This window comes from Temnothorax nylanderi, unplaced genomic scaffold (assembly GCF_030848795.1).
Source record: "Temnothorax nylanderi isolate EJ_2023f unplaced genomic scaffold, tnyl_v1.0 TNYL_tig0670_pilon, whole genome shotgun sequence".
NCBI classification, from domain to species: domain Eukaryota; kingdom Metazoa; phylum Arthropoda; class Insecta; order Hymenoptera; family Formicidae; genus Temnothorax; species Temnothorax nylanderi.
This window is the reverse complement of record NW_027249732.1, coordinates 52,996-72,861: the sequence shown is the minus strand read 5'-3', so window position 1 is coordinate 72,861 and position 19,866 is coordinate 52,996.

Here is a 19,866-nt window from a genome sequence, read left to right as displayed (position 1 = left end):
GAAATGACGAGAGCGACCTCGAACGATTTCGAACGCGCGTTGAAAAATAATCGCAAAACGTGCGAATCGGGTGAACGAAGAGAGTAGACGCTCTTTCCCGGAAAAACGACAACCGCTCGCCGCATCCTCCGAAAAAAATAGAAGGAGGAAATGACGAGAGCGACCTCGAACGAGTTTGGACGCGCGCTGAAAAATAATCATGAAACGTACGAATCGGGTGAACAGGAGAATCAGTTAGCGCGCGACGGCCGACGCGGGAGGACGCGCGATTTCCGCGCGCGGTCGGTAATACTTCTAACCTCAGGCCGGTCGCGGGGGGTGAGGGGCGCGGGGAATCGGGTGAGGGGGGAGCGCGCTTGACCAATCACCGTCTTGCCTTTCCGTTCTAGAAAAGTAGTACGGAAAGGCCGGTTGGTGATTGGTCAGGCGCGCTCCCCCCCCTCACTCCGATTTCCCGCGCCCCTCACCCCCCGCGGCCGGCCCGAGCTCGGAGTACCTGTTACCATACTACTCGTCAATTTTCGAATAAAGCGTATAACGTTTATTTTAATGATAGATTTATTTATTGTGAACGCAAGGGAATGCGTTGGATTTATTTTGCGAGCGTTTGAAACGTTTTGCAAAGATTTTATCTGAAAACCTGATGTTGTGTATCCCTTGGATAGGATATTGCGAAAGGTATGAAAACGATAATGCTACTTGCAATGCTTGACGATGCTTTACTTTTTGATCTGCTCAATACAAGACCATGTCGATGACTAACGATAACTAACGATACAGCTTTGCGCGAAAAGCGCCTCCTCTCATGGTAACCTTCTATACCGACAGGGCATATCTCCAACATCCCGCCCTCCTTGAAAGAATCTCTTTCAACAAAAGAGTAATAAAGAAAACTTACAATTATTTCAAGATTCTTAATAAAATTTAATAGGTAATTAATCGCCAGTGTAGAAATAATACAACGAAATTGTTAATCGGCCTGACTGGCAAAACTTTATTAGATATCAACTACGTTTCGACCCCTGCTTGGGGTCCTTATCAAGTTAGATGCTGGAACAATACAAATTAACGGTAATCAACACATGCCGGAATGTGCATTAATAACCGTGGAACGAAATACATTAAATATTAACTTACATGGATCTTTGTGCGTCAATATTACAAAATTTGAGTCATAGTTATTGCGTAAACGGTCTGTGGATAGATGGAACAAACCATGACCGTCTCGTGTAGAGCCCGAGCAACGAATGATACAAGCGTGATAAACAATCACCGAACACCGTAAATAACATAGAAGGCCAAGTTTAAAGTAAAAATATTATGCGATCGTAGACCAATGGTAATGGGTCAGACTACAGTTATTATGGACAGACATGATTATGTTAGTCAAATGAAAGCATTGCTCAATGATCCATCCACATACAGAAAGGTAAATAAGGACCCGGTAAAGATAATTACTACGAAACTTAATTGTTTAGTGAAGTCATGGCTAAAGAATGATATTATTGACACGAAGGTGTATAATGCATTAAATTGTACGAATGGCAACCTCCCTCGTTGTTACGGACTTCCGAAGATCCATAAAGAAGGTTATCCTTTACGCATAATTGTGTCTGCAATCGGAAGCCCTTTGTATAATATAGCTACTTATTTACATAACATCCTTGATAAAGCAGTCGCGAAACCAAAATCTAATGTTAAAGACAGTTGGTCGTTCGTGATGAGCATTAAAGAGTTTAACATCCCTCCGGACTACATTCTGGTTTCTCTCGATGTTGTTGCGTTGTTCACGAACATACCCATGGATCTTGTTTTGACTGCAATCGAAAAAAGGTGGGATGCAATATCGGGAAAAACCCGGATGAACCTGGAGCAATTCTTATTTGCCATCAGGATGATTTTAAATTCTACCAGTTTTTCTTTTGATGGCGAATTTTACGAACAGATCTTTGGTAGTCCAATGGGTTCTCCCCTCTCCCCGATTTTGGCTGACATTGTTATGGACGACTTGGAAACTTTTTGCCTTCAATCTTTTGACTTTCAAATCGACATATATTGCCGATATGTTGACGACATTTTTATGTGTATTCCGAAGTTGAAGCTCAATGACGTTGTATGTACTTTTAACAATTATCACCCTCGCCTTAAATTCACGTATGAACTGGAGATGAACAATTGTTTGAATTTTTTGGACACGACTGTATTCAGACAGGACAATTTTTTATTTACTAACTGGTATCGTAAACCAACGTTTTCAGGTAGATATATCAATTACTTCTCCAGTCATCCGCTAAAGTATAAGATTAATACCATTATAAATTTAGTGACCGTGCTATACTTTTGTCTGATGAGCGTTTTCATGAGGATAATATCGACTTTGTGAAAGCCATTTTGTCGAATAATTGTTTTCCCGACTCGCTTGTGAACAAACACATACACAAAAGAATTGTTGAAATTAATTATAAACGGTCGAATAATGATGATATTGTTAGCAACGACGATCGGAAACACAACAATCTAGATCTAAAAAATTATGTGCCCATCCCGTATGTAAAAAAACTTTTAGTGAGGACTTACGGCGAATTTTTAGTAATTATGGCCTAAGCACCTTATATACGATCCCCAAGAAGTTGGACGTGCTAATTAAAAAAGGGAAGGATAGATTAGATAGTAAGAAACGCACAGGTGTCGTTTACAAACTTGACTGTTCCGATCGTAACGCTTGCTATATTGGTTAAACTAAGAGGCATATGGAAACACGTATAAAAGAACATTGTTCTGACATTAAGAAGCACCCCAATCAGCACTCTGTCGTTAGCAGACATAGAACTGATTTTAACCATAATTTTAAATGGCAAAATGCGCAAATTTTACACACGGAACAAAATCTTAAAAATCGCGAAATCTCGGAAATGTTATTTATTAAAAAGCATAAAGATGCCATTAATTCTCAGAAAGACACGGAAAATTTACCATTGGTCTACGATCGCATAATATTTTCACTTTAAACTTGGCCTTCTATGTTATTTACGGTGTTCGGTGATTGTTTATCACGCTTGTATCATTCGTTGCTCGGGCTCTACACGAGACGGTCATGGTTCGTTACATCTATCCACAGACCGTTTACGCAATAACTATGACTCAAATTTTGTAATATTGACGCACAAAGATCCATGTAAGTTAATATTTAATGTATTTCGTTCCACGGTTATTAATGCACATTCCGGCATGTGTTAATTACCGTTAATTTGTATTGTTCCAGCATCTAACTTGATAAGGACCCCAAACAGGTGTCGAAACGTAGTTGATATCTAATAAAGTTTTGCCAGTCAGGCCGATTATCAATTTCGTTGTCTTAATAAAATGTCTATGAAATGCGATAAATGTGAACACGTCGCAAAGAATCTAACGCAATAAATCTAAACTAAGGATCTAAACGCAAGAATAACGCAATTGATACAAACTAAGTGATCGCAACACAATGAATAAACGCAATGAATATAGACTAATGTCATCTCAACTCAATAATGTAAACTAAAGCTAACGCACGCAATAGGATAAACTAATGTTAGCTCGATGGAATAGAACTAATTTTAACGCTATAAACGCTATGAATATAACTAATGTTAATACAAGCAATAGTTTCAGTTTACCCTTGGCACAATGAGATTATCTTCTATAGCCAAAGGGCACACGCTACGGGCTGATCTTTTAAATAATCCTTGTGACGTTTTAATAGTCACTACACGTACAATACCGTCTTGCCCTGGGTGTATTTTGACTATTCTACCTAATGCCCATTGAAGGGGGGTTAGATGATCCTCCTTCAGTAGAGCCAAAACTCCTTCACGTAGGTTTGAACCTCCATCAGTCCATTTAGCTCGACGCTGCAGCTCGAGCAAGTACTCGCCATGCCAACGACGCCAAAAGTCTTGTTTGACTTTCTGAATATGTTGCCAACGACTTAAACGATTATCAGGTGTCTCTAGATAACACCTTTGTGCTGGCTGCACTAAACTGTCTCCGATCAAAAAATGCGCTAGTGTTAATGCGGTTAAATCTTGAGGATCGCTTGATGTTGGAGTCAGTGGCCTTGAGTTAAGGATCGCTTCGACTTCCACTAATAACGTATAACATTCCTCGTAAGTCAATGTAAGGCCTTTTGTTACTGCGTAAAAATGGCGTTTGGTGCTTTTTACGGCAGCTTCCCATAGCCCACCGAAGTTGGGAGCTCGCGGGGGAATGAAGTTCCAATCAATCTTCTGTCTTGCTAGTTGGGCTTGAATCGCAGCGCCGTTGTCCTTCACAAAATCGTACATCTCCTGCAGTTCTCTTGATGCCCCCACAAAATTGGTGCCGTTGTCTGAGTATAGGCGGGAACAGATTCCTCTTCGACTGGTGAAGCGTTGAAGGGTAGCTAAGAAAGCCTCAGTAGTCATATCTGTGACTAGTTCAATATGGACTGCCTTTGTACTGAAGCAAATAAATAGAGCTATATAAGCTTTCGAGGTATATACTCTGCCTCGACGTCGGCTTTCTCTTATCATTATAGGGCCGGCGTAGTCTACGCCGCTAATCGCAAATGGACGCAAATATCCAGCAATTCGTTCTTCGGGAAGGTCTCCCATCTTCACCTGCATGTTGGGTGGACGAAGCCGGAAACAATTTAAACACGATCGAGTAACCTTCCAAGCCTCTCTTCGACCGGATAGTACCCAATATCTTTGTCGTACGGTTGCCAGTAATTGTTCGGTGCCACAGTGGTGTAGCTTTTTATGCATCGCCTGAAAGATCAAACGGGTGATCTTATGCTTGGCCGGTAACACTATAGGGTGCCGAGTTTCTTCTGGAAGCTGAGCTTGGCGTAAACGGCCTCCTACGCGTATCAGTTTCTTTTCGTCCAAGAATGGGTCCAATGCTTTTGGTTTGCTGTCGCCTTTAAGAGGACGCTTGTTTTTCAGACGCTGAATTTCTGCTAGGAAAACTTCATGTTGTATTACTCTGACAATGTTCAGCTCTGCTGCTTTCAATTCTTCGACCGTGAGAGGTCCTACAATCTTTTCTTTACGACACCTGCTTGTAAATCGGTAGCAATAAGCTATAATTCTCGTAAGCCGTTCTCAAGATGATACATCGGGTAATAAGGGAGATGCAGGCGTTACCATTAGGCTGGTAATTGGCTTACACTCTGGCAATTCAATCACGATGTCTGGTTGCTTAGGCCAGGCTTCTTTTCTTTTTAGCCAGTTAGGCCCGTGCCACCATAGACTATTATGTTTTAGCTCTTCAACGGTGGCCCCCTTGGAAAGGATGTCAGCCGGATTTTCCTCTGACGGAACATGATGCCACGAGTCCGACGATGTGAGTTGCTGAATCTCGAACACTCTGTTCGATACAAAGGTCTTCAATGTACTAGGTTATTTCTTCAGCCATCCGAGCACAGTTGTGGAGTCGCTCCTAAGATCCATGTCAGCCACTCGATCTCCTAGAGCCTGACGAGCTGTTCGACTGAGCCTCGCTAGCAAACGTGCTGCGCATAATTCTAACCTAGCGATGGTTAGTGTCTTTAAAGGTGCCACTCTGGACTTGGCACAAAGCAGGTTGGAGCTAAACTCTCCATCTTCTGACTGTGTTACGGCGTATAAACAGGCGCCGTATGCCTTCTCTGAGAGATCTCCGAATCTAAATATTGTTATCTTCTTTGACGCATTATTCTTGATACAACGAGGAATCCTCAACTCGTTCAGTTGAGTTAATGATAGACGATAAGCTTTCCACTTCGAGTGAAGGTCCTGAGGCAGACTCTCGTCCCATCCGATATTCAAGGGCCATAACTGCTGCATAATAATTTTCGCCTTAATGAAAATAGGTCCTAATATGCCCAATGGATCATAAATTTGCGAAATCTCTGATAGAATGATGCGCTTTGTAATCTTTGTATTGATCATGCTCTTAACACTGTACTGGAATGTATCTGTTTTTTGGTCCCAAAGTATTCCTAGCGTCTTCAGGGGTTCTTCCTTGTTGAGTACCAACAGATCATCCGCTTTGCTTTCGTGAGACAAGTGTTGTAATATCCTCTCGTCGTTGGATCTCCATTTCCTCAAGGGAAACTGGCCTTTTGCTAATAAAGCTGTTAATTCCCTTTGCATTTTAATGACAGTTTTTAGATCGTCGGACCCTGTTATTACGTCGTCCATATAACAATCGATAATTAGAACTAGAACTGCCAACGGGAATTCAGAGCCCTCTTCGATTGATAGTTCTTCTACACTTTGCATAGCCAAAAATGGCGCGGGAGTGGTGCCATATGTGACCGTATTCAATAAATACATCAACAATAAAGCCGTCTCAGAATCTCGCCACACTATTATCTGCAAATAGCGATCATCTTCGTTGATTTTTATCTGGCGGAACATCATCTTGATATCAGCGGTTATGACATAGATGTGTATCCGAAAACGTAACATAATGTGAAATAAATCTTTCTGCAAGTTGGGTCCAGGCAGAAGCATGTCGTTGAGAGATGCACCATTGTCTGTTTTGGCTGATGCATTAAACACGACTCTTAGCTTTGTAGATATGCTTCCAGGCTTGAGTATTGGTTGATGGGGAATGAAATATAGTAGCTTCTTGTTAGCAAGCTCATCTTCGGATATCAGGCTCATGTGTCCTTGCTTCTTGTAATCTTCCATGAAGTTAATATACTCTTCTCGAAGCGCCGGTTGTCTTCTAAATCGTCGCTCTAATGCGTAAAAGCTGCTGATAGCACGTTCCTTCGAGTTTCCTAATGTAACGTTAGTGTTTTTGGGTAAACATACCTCAAACCTTCCATCCGAGTCTCTTTTGTACGTTCTCTTAAAATAATCTATACAATATTTTTCCTGTGCGTTGTATTGGCGAGGTAAATAAACCTCTTCCTGCGTCCAAAATTTCTCGAGTTGCTCACTTAAAGCTTGGTTGGTCACTACAAGTGAGGTTGAATTCGTACTCGGACGAGCATCTACGAGTTCGCCCCCTATTATCCATCCTAAGAGCGTTTTCTGCCATGTCGAGTGTCCTCGTCGTCTTTTGATCTGGCCTACACATAATAAATTCCAGAATAAGCTGGCACCTATTAACAAATCTATTTCTCCCGATTTATCGAAGTCAGGATCGGCAATTCTATTATCTTCTGGTAACAAAATGAGCTTTTTATTAATGTTGACTTGCGGTAATCTCGATGTTATTACCGGAAGAACCAAGCAATCCAAATCTGCTCGGAAACTGGAATGACAAGATTCTATACGTATCGTCGTGGAACTTTTAATATCTGTAGCGTTTTGCATAACGCAATTGATGATTCTCGATTCCTTCTTACAGGGAACTTGTAGTCTTCTGATTAATTTGCTTGTAACAAGATGTGATTGAGAGCCTGGATCTAATAAGGCTCGGCATGTTAGTCGCTTTCTATCAATATCTCTCACGTATATTTAAGCTGTCGCTAAGATAACGTGTGATCTTGGCGCGCTGCTTACCCTGGCTGTTAGGATAGACCGCCCATCTTCTGTGTTGTAATTCGCTGTATTCTTGACACAAGGCATGACGACTGGCTTGTCTTCATCCTCTGATTTTCTTGATTCGCTGCTATTTGCTTGATCCTTAGTCTCCGTAGACTCTACATGCAATAATGTATTATGTGCTTTTGAGCACTTGCGACAATTCGTAGATTTGCAATCTCTCACGTAGTGTCCCGTCTTCAGACAGTTGAGACACAAATGTTTTTCCTTCACTGCTGCCTGTCTATCCGATGCAGACATCTTCAACAAGTCCGAGCAATTATAGACTTGATGATTGCCCTTGCATATAGGGCATGACTGTGACGTCGAAGCTAGTGTGACCCGCTTGTCACTCTTCTTAGTAGCATCTTTCTTCTGTGTTGTCTCGTGTTTACTTTGACCTTGACCGCTGTCCAACATTTCTAAAGTGCGACACCTTTCGTTAAGGAACTTTAAGAAATCTTCTGTCGTTGGCATATACTCTGGCGCTCTTTGACCTACGTCTTCCTCCCAGTCACGCTGCGAATAATAATCTAATTTATTTCTAGCCAAAAATATTATGATTGCATCCCATTGTGCTACGGGCAATCCTAAGACTTCTAACACCTTAAGATGGGTACGCAAATGTACTATAAACTGTTTTAACGACGCGTGTTTATTTTTAGTAATCTGCGGAAAGTCCAAGAGCTGCGCTAAGTGGCTGTTTATTATGAGTTTCTTGTTATCGTAATGCTTTTTGAGCAGCTCCCATGCCACTGTATAATTCTCCGCCGATGTCGTCAAACTACTTATCACCTGCAAAGCTTCGTCTTTTAATACACTCCTCAAATATTGAAATTTTTGTACCTTAGATAATTTCGGATTATCATGTATAATGGATATAAAAGTTAATCGACTCTTCTCAATGTGCGCGTGCTGCCTTTAGTTGCCGCAGATCCGCCATATTGAGGTTATGCTATTTCGCGTAATGTATTTCTTGCGTATTTACTGTATTACAAAATGAATCGACTCGCCTTGCGCGCGAGCCCCACACGTTGGGCGCCAAAATGTTGTGTATCCCTTGGATAGGATATTGCGAAAAGTATGAAAACGATAATGCTACTTGCAATGCTTGACGATGCTTTACTTTTTGATCTGCTCAATACAAGACCATGTCGATGACTAACGATAACTAACGATACAGCTTTGCGCGGGAAGCGCCTCCTCTCATGGTAACCTTCTATACCGACAGGGCATATCTCCAACACCTGAAAAAGAGGAAATTGAGTTATTTTACGTTTTGAACGTTATTATTATGATTAGTATACTTACCTATACTTACCTGATAAATCCTGGAATATCCTGGAGTGTGTGCGATGAACCTGAAAGAAAAAGAGAAATTAATAAAGAAATTGATTAAAAGCCTGGATGAATGAATATACGGGTTAGATTTATCTGTAATGAGCAGGGAATACCGTGAATAATTGTATTGTATGGAAAGAATGATTATTTATGTGAGGAAAGGAAAGCACATTCGGGATCATATAGATACATACAGGATTCAATATTTTATTTATTCATTTTATAATTTCAACCTAGAGAAAGGTAAAATAGCTGAAAACATGTAGTTGCGTGTCTCGGTAGCATCATTTAATTAATTTGATATTCGTGTGAAATATGATATCCTTGAAGTTGTTTACATCGAAAGGAATTTTCCGTTGAGCGTGTTCAGACGAGTCAGCTACATGTTAGAGAGAGATAGCGAAACTGGCGCGCGACTGATCTGTGATTGGCCGTGTGCAACCGGGTGGGAACAAACGCCCAGCCGAAGTATAAAAGAAAGTCCGAGCAGAGACTCGAGGTCGAGGAATGGAATGCGCAGCGGTGGAGCATACTCAGTCTTTCGCATAATCCAAGATTTCCTGTGACTCTGCGATTTTTGAGTTTGTGAGTACTGTGCCAGGGAGGGCTAACTCTGGTGCCATTGGGAGGACGGACGGCGGGACGGCGAGCCCAGCGGTGTCTCTTAAAAAACAGGTGTCTGGGCACCCCTCCAACTCGGAGGGTAAGAAAATTGCTAGGCTGCCGCAGAAGCGACAGGCCGACGGGGACGTATCCGACCTATTCGGTCAGGACAAATTACCACGTAGAAGCTGACTCTCCGTTACAAGGTCAGTTTAATACCTCTAATCGTTTTCAATGCCTAGCCGAGACGGTAGAAATTCTTGAGAAAGAGGATGAGGATCATGTAGTTCTTACAAATAATGAGCATGTGAGTAAAGAGGGTGGATCTGCGGATCGCGAAGCCGCATCGGTAGCAAACTCGGTAGAACATAAGCCTAATAGAAAACCCCCGCCTATATATTTCGCATAAAAAATCAATGACTATACAGAGTTTGCAAATCAATTGAAACATAGTGTCGGGGAAAATTTCCATCTAAAATTTCTTGGCAACCAAATTAAAATTCAGTTTTTCAAGATAAGTGACTATGTTTGTTTCAAAAAATTCGCAATAGACAAGCAATTCGCGTTTCATACATACTCTCTTCCAGAGGATAAGACTCTCACAGTCACATTAAAAGGTCTTCCAAACATACCAAACCTTACTATTTCCAATGAATTAAAGAAACTTGGTATAGAGATCAACTCATGCGTTCAACTTAATGACGAGAAAAGCACTGCTCGGGGGAGTGTGAGTCGCCCCGGATTCGCGAATGGTCTAAAGCGTGTAGCGATAACTCGAAGGACCAGAGGGACCGTTCCCTCACGAGATGTAACGACATGCAAAACGAAAGCGAAAAAATGCAATGCCAAGCGACTCACCGTTCGTTGCCCGTTGCCCTTTCGGATGGTGTTCTCTCGTCTCTCTCTCGATTCCTCGCTCCTTTGTCCTTCCCTCGGTTAAGTCCTCCGTGTAAGCAAGGAGGCGAGCCGGCAAGCAAGCAGGCAAGACACAAGCAAGCAGTGCAGGAAAGTAGGCAAGGCCCGAGATAGACAGGCGAGCGGTGCACAGAACAGGCAAGCAAAGCACGGGCTCGAAGGGAGTCGACTCCGCGTATTCCGAAATGTGTGTTCACCAGTTCGCGTTCGAACAGCGAATCCATCCTCCGGTACTCCATCGTCTCACGCACCTGCGAATTGCGGCGCGAGCGAGTACCAGCTTTTCCAGCAATTGGGCGGGCCACCCGCGGGCGGGCAGCACGAGTCGGGTGAGTCGCGCGAGTGTTGCCTATTTATCGCGATCCGCCAACGTCTCGCGCGAGTCACGAATTACGATTTTGGTGTTACCGACGGTAACGTTCCAACCAATGTACGCTAATAATACATGCAACTTATTAACTAGTATATACAACTAACACTAAGGATGCTGATATTGACTATATACAAGCGAGCGCCAACCATGCCGCCTACCAAAATACAACGCATTGTATTTTATTCCTTCGAATCCGTGGCCCGTGGTGTTGTGCCCATCGGCAGGGGGCACAACTTCACCAAGGGGCGCGAGATCGAGCCGTCCGCCACCCGAACCGTGGCGACACGCGGGGCGCCATCACTACCGGTGTGGAGCGCTTCCACACGGCCGCGTTTCCAGCGCAAAGGGGACGCGTTATCGTCCTTGATAAGCACTAAAAAGCCCACGGTGAGCGGGTTGGCGGTAGTCCACCATTTGGGACGCTGCTGCAGAGTACTAAGATACTCCTTGTGCCAGCGCCTCCAAAAATCCTGGTGCATCCGCTGTACTAGCTGCCATCGACCTAAACGATTCGTCGACAACGGAGTCAGATCGGGCGAGGGGACGGCCACGAGAGGCTCCATGGTTAGGAAATGGCCCGGAGACAGGACCTTGAGGTCCATCGGATCGGTACTCAGCGGGCAGAGGGGTCGAGAATTCAAGACGGCCTCGATCTGCGCGAGGACCGTCGTGAACTCTTCTATCGATAGGGTCTGATCCCCCACCACGCGTCGAAGATGGGTTTTAAAGGACTTGACACCCGTCTCCCAGAGGCCCCCGAAGTGGGGCACCGAGGGAGGATTAAACGACCATTTAATCCTTTCTCGCTCCGCTGCGTGGCACATGTGCTGTTCAAGCTCTCGTGCCGCTCCTACAAAATTAGTGCCGCAATCACTGAATAAAAGTGAGCAGCGTCCGCGACGAGCGACGAAGCGTTGCAGCGCAGCGAGAAAGGAGTCTGTGGACAGCGACAGTGCGACTTCCAAGTGGATCGCCTTAATTGTGAAACAAACGAACAGGCATACATAAGCTTTGAGGGAGGAGCTCGACGGGGAACTATCGAGAACGGTCCCGCAAAATCCACACCGCTGATCGAAAACGGCTTGACTGCATTAACCCGTTCGGCCGGTATGTCGGCCATGGGAAGTTGGAGCGCGTGTGGATTCGCTCGAAAGCATTTATAACACCCGGCAAGGACGCGTCGGATCGCGTGGTGTACTCCGATTATCCAAAACCGCTGGGCGAGCAAATACTGAATCGTGCGTCTACCTGGGTGTAAATTCGTACGGTGTACCTGTTCGATGACGAGCTCGGTCAGTCGGTGTTTATTTGGTAGCAGCACAGGGTGTTTGGCCTCGTACGTCAATCCCGAGTGGATGAGTCTGCCGCCCACCCTGAGAATACCCGTTGGGTCAAGAAAAGGAGCGAGTTTGAGAAAAGGCTTGAGTAGTCTGTTCCCGTTTCTAATGCTATCAATCTCGTCGCGAAATGATTCCGACTGAACAAGTCTTACTACTACTAATAATGCTGAATGCGCTTCGAGTTGATCCACGGCCAAGGTCACAGGCACCGGCTTGGCCCCGGATCGACCCGTGAATCTTAGGAGATACGCTACTATTCTACAAATCTTATCTAGCGACGAAAATCTATCTAATAATGAATATAGCGAGTGCGATGGATCGAGCGCGACGAGGGATGTGATCCGTTCCTCCTCGCGGGGAAGGATGTCTTCCGATAGCACAGGCTCGGCGCGGGGCTCGAACTCCTCCAGCCACTCAGGGCCTCTCCACCATAACGAAGTTGCCGCAAGTTCGCGAGGAAAAAGTCCACGCGAGCAGTGGTCGGCTGGATTGCACTCGGTGGCAACGTGGTTCCAAGCCGATACTGCGAGTTTCTCCTGTATCCGAGCAACGCGATTGCGAACGAAGGTCTTCCATCGGTGCGGGGAAGAACGGATCCAAGCTAGAGCAACCTTGGCATCGGACCAGGCATACTCATCATCTATGTCTATATGTCCTTGCAGGACCTGACGGACGTAAGCGATCAGGTTCGCAAGAAGCAACGCAGCGCAGAGCTCTAAGCGGGGAAGAGAGATAGCTCGCAACGGAGCCACCTTAGATTTAGCACAAAGTATCACGATCTTAATTCCCGAAGGAGTGACAAGACGTAGGTACACGACTGCACCATATCCCTGTTCGCTCGCGTCGCAAAAGCCGTGTATCTCGCGCCGAACGTTATCGCCCGTGGGAAAGGTACGAGGTATACGCAGGGAAGCTAGCGCGTCGAACTCCGATTGATAGCGTTCCCATTGACGGCGAACATCTGATGGAGGTTCGTCGTCCCACTCGAGCTTTAGAGTCCACAATCGTTGAATTAATCGCTTCGCGGTAAAGGTCAGCGGCGCCAAAAATCCCAAGGGGTCAAAGATACGCGCTACCTCCGATAATATTGTACGTTTTGTGCATTTTCTAGTCAGAGGGTTAAGCTGAAACCCGAAGCTATCTGACAACGAGTGCCAACGAAGGCCCAGAACCTTAAGTGCTTGATCATCGGCCGACTCGAAAGAAAGCGTCTTCTGACTACAGATTTCCGGATCGAGACCCCCCAACGCGGCGGGGTGGCTACTTGCCCACTTTCGCAACTCAAAGCCGGCACTCCGAAATAACTCGAGCAATTGATCGCGGAGCGCAATAGCTTGTTCGACGGTGCGGACACTCACGACGACGTCGTCCACGTAGAACGACTCGAGTAGCGCCGCGTACACCAACGGATACCTGCTCCTATTATCGTGAGCTAATTTGAGCAAACAATAAATCGCCAGAAACGGAGAGGCCTTTGTACCGAATGTGACCGTCTTGAGCAAGTAATCGAGGATTGGCTCTGATTCCGAAAAGCGCCAGACGATACGCTGATAATCGCGCTGCTTCGGGTGTATCCAGATCTGCCGGAACATTTGTTTCACGTCGGCGGTAATGGCCACGGGCTCAGCGCGAAAGAGGAGTAGGACCGCGACTATGTCGGGCTGCAATTTTGGGCCACTGAGCAAGGTATCGTTTAAGGATAGCCCGTTCGGGCATTTCGACGAAGCATCGAAAACGACGCGAAGTTTTGTAGTAGTGCTGTCTAGCTTGTAAACCCCGTGATGGGGCAGATAATACACGCGACCGTCCGCGGGGAAAGGATCGCTCGCTAGCTCCATGTGGCCGTTATCTAAATAATCTTGCATGAATGCGTTATAGCTATCTCGAAGTTCCCCGTTTGATTTGAAACGACGCTCGAGTGCGCGTAGTCGGTTGACGGCTATCGATCGAGAATCCACGAACGTAGGGAGGTCCGAGATGAACGGGTACGAGACAACGAAACGACCCGAATGGTCGCGATAAGTGGTTCGGTCGAATATCTCCTTGCAACGCCGATCCTGCTCGGAGCAAGGAATAGATTCGGGAACCTCCTCCAATTTCCAGAACTGCCCCACCGCGGCGTCAATCGACTCAATAGTAGTGGCGAAGGAGCGCAAGGATTGCACGTGCAGTGATGGAGAGACCGCGCCCATCAAGACCCAGCCGAATGCTGTGTTAAAGGCGTCCGGTTCTCCGGTTTTGCCGGTACGCCGCCCGTCGCGTAACACGGACACGAAAGAGTCAGCCCCTAGTAGCATATCGATAGAACCGGGCAAATAGAATTCCGGATCTGCGAGCGACAGTCCCCGCAGGTGATCCCACGAGTTAAATTCGACTCGGCTGCTGGGCAACGGCGAGGTGATGCGGGGAAGCACGGTGGCTTCAACCGGGAATCGAATGTCGGTTTTATTTCGCACCCGGATAACGAATGAGGTGAGGCCCCTCGTCGTGGCGGCCTTCGTTTCGCCAACGCCTAACACCGTCGCGCGATGCCTTGTCCGAGAGAAACCGCCCCTTTGAGCGCAACTTTCCGTGACGAAATTCGCCTGACTCGCGCTATCGAGCAATATGCGCACCGGGAAGGCTCTGCCGTGAACGTCGAGGGCCTCCGCACGAACGGTCGACAGCAAGACCACGCGATTCGAAATGCTGGCCATGGAGACGATCGGTCCATCGCCCGTATCCACCGGAGCCGCGGGATTGTCAACGACCGGAGTGACCGCCGGGGCGGCCGCAAGAGGCGGGACGCTGGTCTGCCCGAAATGCAGGAGCGAGTGGTGTTTCGCCCGACAAGACCGGCAGGTAAAAGTGCTAGAGCAATTCCTCAAGTTATGTCCCGCGCGGAGGCAATTTAAACAGAGTCCCTGTTCACGAGCGAAGTTGTACCGCTCCTGGACCGAGAGCTGCAGGAAAACGGGGCACTTAGTCAGCAAATGCTGCTCCGTGCACTTAGGACACGCGGCGTTTTGGACGACGAGCGAGGTGGTCGACGCGGCCTTCTTTGGCGGCTGAGGTTTTGATTTACTCGACTGCGCCGAAGAGTTTGATGCCGACGCGAGAACCGTACAGTATCCCGCCAGAAATTTCGTTAAGTGATCGTACCGCGGCGATTCCACGGTCATGTGGGCCGCTTCGAACTTCTCCCGTAGCGTAGGAGTGAGCTTCTCTAATAAGTGATTCAGTAGCATAAAGTCCCACGCCTCCACAGGATAATCCAGCATACTCAGGGCGCGCGTGTTCTCGGTGAACACGTCCAACAACGCGCGGAGGGATTCGGCGGAATCCGCAACCAACGGTTTGGCGTGTACAAACGAACGCCAGTACTGCGTTGCTAACCGGCGTTTGTTCTGATAGCGCTCTCGAAGCGCATCATACGCGATCTCGTAATTTTCCGCGGTCAGCGGCAAGTTTCTTACTATGCCGAGAGCCTCCCCCGATAGCGAGGCCAACAAGTACTGATATTTCTCGATAGCGGACACGCTGCGATTTTCGTGGATCGCCTTATTGTACAGCGCGATGAACGATGGCCATTGGCCAAGATCCCCGTTGAATTGAGGGAGGGCGATCTTCGGCAATTTGATTGCGGAGTGATGCATTTGCGGCGCGCCCCGCGAGGACTCGTCGGTCCCCCGCGCGGGGGCGAAGCTTTCGTATCGCCCTATTACCGCGAAACGCATCTGGTCGAACTCGTCACGTGTCGCGTCTTCGACGTCGAATTCCTCATCCGTCGCGTCCTGTATTACTTGGAGGTGGGCCTCCTCAAAATCCTGAACTAATTGGGCTACCGTCGGATAACGAACAATAAAGGTTGGTTTCAGAGCCACGTCGTCCACCGCGAGCACCGAATATTTATGTATTTCCTGCATCCGCCGCATGCACAGTTCGCGTCGCGATTTGCAGCCCCGATTCATTTTGAATTCGAAGTGCGATATTTAACGTCTTGAAGTACGATGTTTAAGTACGATATTTAATGTCTTGAGTTGAAGGCCGTTCGTGAAACGCGGCACAAATAGTGTTATGCTCGTCGGCCGTTAGCGAAATACAAATACACCAACTTGAGAAGGAAACGACGAATTCGAGAGTCGAGTATAAGCCAGGGGATGGCAGCCAGCACAGCAACGTACGAAGTATGTCTCGCTTTGGAATGCGGAGACCAAAACAACCGAACAATGAGCGAAAGCCCCGCGCCGCTCGCCAAGGTCGAGGGGGGCGGACGACTCGAGTTCGGAACGAAAGATTAACGGCGATGGAATATTATCGAATATTCGATCGCCTTTCGCAATTAAGGTTTTACTGCGAAATCTGCAACGATTACGCAGAATTACGCCGCAGAGCTTGAATAATGGCACGCGCCGGAAATGAGTTGCGCGGATATTTTCGTCTCAACGTGCCGAGTGCGACGACGGACGAGAGATATCACGCGCGGCGAGCGTGCACGCACCGATTATTCCCTACTACCAAGGACTGCAACGATTATGCAGCGATTAGCGCGTGGGATCGAGGTAATGGCGTGCGCGCGAACGAGATACAATTACGCGGATATCTTCGTCGCAACGTGCCGAGTGCGACGAAGGACGAGAGATATCCCGCGAGGGGCACACGCCGATTATTCGATGCAATGTCCCGATGGACTTGCGAGATCAATAACGATCGATGAGACTAGCGAAAGGGATCGAGTAATGGCGCGCGCGTAAGCGAAATTACAATTACGCGGATATCTTCGTCGCAACGTGCCGAGTGCGACGAAGGACGAGAGATATCACGCAGGAGGAGCGTGCACGCGCCGATCACCCGATACGATAGCGAAAGTGGTCGACTAATGGCACGCGCGCAAGCGAACAATTGCACGCGCTGATTAATCGATACGACGAGACGATTTACAATGATTAGGCGATGTTTTGCGATTCGCGCGAAAGGTCGGCGGAAATTTCTAACGCGAGAAGGAAAAGATCCGGCTCGAAGGACCAATGCTCGGGGGGGTGTGAGTCGCCCCGGATTCGCGAATGGTCTAAAGCGTGTAGCGATAACTCGAAGGACCAGAGGGACCGTTCCCTCACGAGATGTAACGACATGCAACACAAAAGCGAAAAAATGCAATGCCAAGCGACTCACCGTTCGTTGCCCGTTGCCCCCTCGGATGGTGTTCTCTCGTCTCTCTCTCGATTCCTCGCTCCTTCGTCCTTCCCTCGGTTAAGTCCTCCGTGTAAGCAAGGAGGCGAGCCGGCAAGCAAGCAGGCAAGACACAAGCAAGCAGTGCAGGAAAGTAGGCAAGGCCCGAGATAGACAGGCGAGCGGTGCACAGAACAGGCAAGCAAAGCACGGGCTCGAAGGGAGTCGACTCCGCGTATTCCGAAATGTGTGTTCACCAGTTCGCGTTCGAACAGCGAATCCATCCTCCGGTACTCCATCGTCTCACGCACCTGCGAATTGCGGCGCGAGCGAGTACCAGCTTTTCCAGCAATTGGGCGGGCCACCCGCGGGCGGGCAGCACGAGTCGGGTGAGTCGCGCGAGTGTTGCCTATTTATCGCGATCCGCCAACGTCTCGCGCGAGTCACGAATTACGATTTTGGTGTTACCGACGGTAACGTTCCAACCAATGTACGCTAATAATACATGCAACTTATTAACTAGTATATACAACTAACACTAAGGATGCTGATATTGACTATATACAAGCGAGCGCCAACCAAGCACATATGCCACATATAAAATCAATCTGAGTGCCAAATTTTCTCTTATACAACTAAGAAAAATCCGTTACTTATTTTACTCAAGAGTTTATTGGGACAAATTTATCAATAGAAAAATCATTTTACAATGCTACCGATGCCAAGCGTTCGGCCACACCTCCACAAATTGTTACAAAAAACCCAGGTGCGTAAAATGTTCAGAAAACCATCTCACGTCGGAATGCACAAAAGACCTAAATTCACCGGCAAAATGTTGTAACTGCTCGGGAGAACATCCTGCGAGCTACTCAAAGTGCCAAACGTATTTAAAGTATTTAGAAAAACGGACGACTGCTACTCGCCCGTCTCGCTCGGCTCTGCATGATATTAATAAAAACTTGCATATGAATTCTGCTGAAATTTCCAATACACGACACAAGGCATTTTCAAATTCTGCTAGTCATGATTATCCTTTGTCTGTTGGATCAGTTGCCCCAATAAACAAACATATTTACTATTCGCCTCCTAGAACTTATGCTGAGGCCTTGAAAGGGTCTAACGAACAAAGTAGCAATAATAATATAAGTAACTTTGCGAACTCAGATGACATGGCAGACTTTAACGGATTAATCCACGAAATCAAAAAACTGAGTAAACTAGTTAATATAAAATCAATGTTCAATATCATAAAAGATCTTAATAAAAAACTTGCTACGTGTACAGATGGTCTCAGTAAGCTACAGATGTTCGTTGAGGCAGCTGATCTAATAAATTAAAATTATCTCCTACCTCATCACCCCTAAAGATTTGCTTGTGGAATGCCACTAGCATTAACAATAAAGAAATGGAACTGCACCATTTTATTTGCTCTAATAATATTGACATTGCTCTTATTACGGAAACGTGGTTGCATCCTAACACCAAACTAAGTTTTTCCGGATTTGATTTTGTTCGCTTGGACGCAACTAGGGTTAAAGCAGGCGGTGTTGCGATTATAATTAGCAAGGCCTTGCGCTACCATACTCTTCCGACCCCAGACATTGACGGGTGCGAAATATTACTGATGAAATTATTGTCTGGAATAAATATGACACTAGGGGTCACGTACATCTCTCCCAGCGTTAAATTCGAGCTTGATAGATTTGATGAAATATTTAAAAATAACTCACATGAAAAAATACTAATCGGCGGAGATCTTAATGCCAAACATCGTATTTGGAATAATTTTTATAACAATAATAGAGGCATCAAACTGTTAGACTATGCAAGTAAAAATAATCTTAATATTATGCATAGTTCCACTTACTCGCATAAGGCACCCCGTTGTCGGCCTTCCAACATCGACTTGTATTTTGCGAAGAATCTGAACTATGACTTTACGTGTGTGACGGCAAACGAGCTCTCTTCCAACCACCTTCCCATTTTATTAAACCTCGATAAATCAAAAATTAAGAGAAACTTAAGACAATCTCATAAGGTCAACTGAGAAGTTTTTAACACTGCTACTAGTAAATGGAAAATTAGACATAGCCTGCAAAATCAGGAGTCGATAGATTCCTGTATACATGAGTTGCAGCAGTTTCTCTGCGGGGCCTTGAGGGAGTCCACCGAGATACTAAGTCACAACTTTAATCATGTTACGACAGACTCTACAGTCGCTTCTGAAATTATCAAACTTATCAAGTTGCGTAATTACTACCGTAGAAAATTTCAACACCTTGGTAGTGATAAATATAAGATGTACCGTAACATTCTTAATAACATGATACGAAATAAGTTAACTGAAGCCAAAAACAAGAAATGGTCTGATCGATTAAAAAGAATCAAAATTAGCGATAACAGTATCTGGGGACTCTGGAGGTCGCTGCAGAGGAATAAAACTCCTGCTCCACCTTTCGATCTTGGAAATAACTCGTTTGCCTACGACCCGAAAGATAAAGTTGAAATGTTGGCAAAGAATTTCCAAAAAGTATATCAAGAAGCGGATGGTCTAACTTCTCCATATGAAAATACAGTAAATCAATATGTTGAAATATTAGATGAAAAG